Raw genomic sequence first — 3,149 nt, 5'->3', positions numbered from 1 at the left:
ATGGTGCCACTGCACTCCAGCCTGGGCAACAGAGGGAAACTCTGTCTAAAAAAAAAAAAAAAAAGGCACAAGAGCTCACACCTATAATCCCAGCAACTAGGGAGGCTGAGGAGGAAGAATCGCTTGAGCTTAAGAATTAGGGGGCCCAGTGAGCTATGATGATGCCATTGCACTCCAACCTGGGTGCAGAATTTGTTTTGAGACCCCTACTCAAAACAAACAGAAACTCTAGTTATCTATCACAACTAAAATTCAGAACCGATTTGCTTGAGCAAGTAAAATACATAAGATAATGCTATCTTGTCAGGTTCTCAAACCCCAATATTGAAATCACAGGAATGTCAATAGGAAAATGCACAAAATAAATAAAAGGATAACGTATCTTAATTATTCTAAAACTTATTTGTGGCTTATAAATGTAATCCAGCATTATTAATTAGAGAAGTTTTGAAGTGTTTTTTTTTTTTTCTTTTTCTAGACAGAGTCTCCTTCTATCAGACTGCAATGCCATGTCATGATCACGGCTTATAGCAGCCTCTACCTCAAATGATCCTCCCACCTCAGCCTCCCAAGTAGCTGGGACTACAGACATGCGCCACCACACCCAACTAATTTTTAGATTTTTCTGTAGAAATAAGGGCTCCCTATGTTGCCCAGGCTAGTCCCAAACTCCTCAGCTCAAGTGATCCTCCTACCTTGGCCTCCCAAAGTGCTGGGATTACAAGTGTGAGCCACTGCACAGGGCCTGAAGTATGTTTTTTTTTGAAACGGAGTTTCACTCTTATAGCCCAGGCTGGAGTGCAATGGTGCGATCTCAGCTCACTACAACCTCCACCTCCCAGGTCCAAGCAATTCTCCTGCCACACTCTCCTGAGTAGCTGGAATTACAGGTGTGTGCCACCAAGCCCAGCTAATTGTTTGTATTTTTAGTAGAGTTGGAGTTTCATCACATTGGCCAGGCTGGTCTCAAACTCCTGACCTCAAGTGATCCACACGCCTTGGTCTCCCAAAGTACTGGGATTACACGTGTGAGCCACTGCGCCTGGCCCTGAAGTATGTTTTGTTTACCAATAGAGCTAGTTCTGTGTCATACCTTTTTTTAATAGTGCTTCCGAGTTTGTTTTTGCATGTGTATTTTTCCATATGAACTCTAGTATCAAATTGTTGGCATTTTGTGGGATTACAATTAAATTTATAAACTAATTTAGGGAGAACTAATATTTTAATATGTCAATCATCTTATCAAAAAATAAGTAGGGCATAGTAGCTCACCCCTATAATCCCAGAACTTTGGGAAGCCAAGACAGGCAGATCAATTGAGGCCAGGAGTCTGAGATCAGCCTGGGCAACAAGGTGAAACCCTGTCTCTACTAAAAACACAAAAAACTAGCTGAGCCTGTGGCTCATGCCTGTAATCCCAGATACTTGCGAGTCTGAGGCACAAGAATTACTTGAATCTGGGAGGCAGAAGTTACAGTGAGCCAAGATTGTGCTGCTACACTCCAGTCTGGGTGACAGAGCAAGACCCTGTCTCAAAAGAAAAAAAAAATTTTTTAAAGGGATATCTTTCCATTTGCTTGTGTCTATGTTTGTATTTTTCAGGAAGTATTCAAATATTCCTCATATAGAATTTGCACATTTCTTGTTAAGTTTGTTCCTAAGTGTTTTATCTTCTTTACTGTTATAAGTGTGTTTTTCCTCTACCATTATATTCACTAACAGATTATTGTTTATATACCTGAAGGTTATTTGTTTCTGCTTGGTATAATTTTGTATTCATATCTTATTGAGTTCTTTTACTGAATAAATTAGTTTTATTATTAATTTTCTAAGGTTTTCCAGGAATAGAATTATATCAAATGCAAATAGAAGTAGTTTTACTGTTTTACTTCTAATTCTTATGCCTACAATTGATTTCTCTTGTCTAATTGCATAGGCTAAAATAGTATTAGCCTATGTTAATAGTGATGGAGTTAGTGAGCAACCTTGCCTTGTTCCTGAACTTAGTAGAAATGTCTTTGATGTTTCTCCATTAAAACACTGGCTTAAGAATTAAGGTAGATACAATTTATCTTATTAAGAAGTATCCATCAGAAGGCCGGGCGCGGTGGCTCAAGCCTGTAATCCCAGCACTTTGGGAGGCCGAGACGGGCGGATCACGAGGTCAGGAGATCGAGACCATCCTGGCTAACACGGTGAAACCCCGTCTCTACTAAAAAAAATACAAAAACTAGCCGGGCGAGGTAGCGGGCGCCTGTAGTCCCAGCTACTCCGGGAGGCTAAGGCAGGAGAATGGCGTGAACCCGGGAGGCGGAGCTTGTGGTGAGCTGAGATCCGGCCACTGCACTCCAGCCTGGGGGACAGAGCAAGACTCCGTCTCAAAAAAAAAAAAAAAAGAAGGATCCATCAGAATGTCTACTTCTGGCTTTAATGGAATAACTGTGACTATGAGGAGAACAGGGAATTAGGGTAACCAAGGGTTAAGATATAAGCAAAAGAACAGCAGGTGCAGCCAATTCTAGGCAAGATTAGGCAATATACAGGCCACATCCTCACTCCTTTGATAACAGGACAGAAGCCTCCACTTCGGCCTCTGATTGGTCATGGGCCAGTCCTTCATAGTGTGTAACCAATTGGAGGCCTCTAAAGGGCACCTAGGGGGGTTACCAAATTATTTTAGCTTAATGAAAACCCTAAAGAACATTGTAACTGGGGCTCTTGAGCCACTTGCTTGAGCCTGCTCCCACTCTGTGGAGTGTACTTACACGTCAATAAATCTGTGCTTTCATTGCTTCTTTCCTTGTTTCATTCTTTTGTTGCTTTGTTTGTGCATTTTCTTCAATTATTTGTTCAATGCACCAAGAACGTGGACAACTCACAGTCAAGACTTTCCATCTGGTAACAACCAGATATGACCTTCTTCCATAAACAACTAGAAAACTGGACAAAACCTCTTTTGCAATTGTTTTCAGTCATTGAAAATAGGCAGCATGAGCCTGTGATCCCTACGAGAAAGGAAACAAACTTGGCAAGCACTTTGATGGTTTCTACTTTCTCACGGCAAGGAAGGCAAACCAAAGAAGAACATGATGGTTAAGAAGGATAAAAAGACTGAGGTAAATGAAATTTGTAAGACAAAGTACTAGAGA

Source organism: Colobus angolensis, unplaced genomic scaffold, assembly GCF_000951035.1.
Source record: "Colobus angolensis palliatus isolate OR3802 unplaced genomic scaffold, Cang.pa_1.0 Scaffold106, whole genome shotgun sequence".
NCBI lineage: Eukaryota > Metazoa > Chordata > Mammalia > Primates > Cercopithecidae > Colobus > Colobus angolensis.
Note: the sequence above shows the minus strand (reverse complement) of the source record.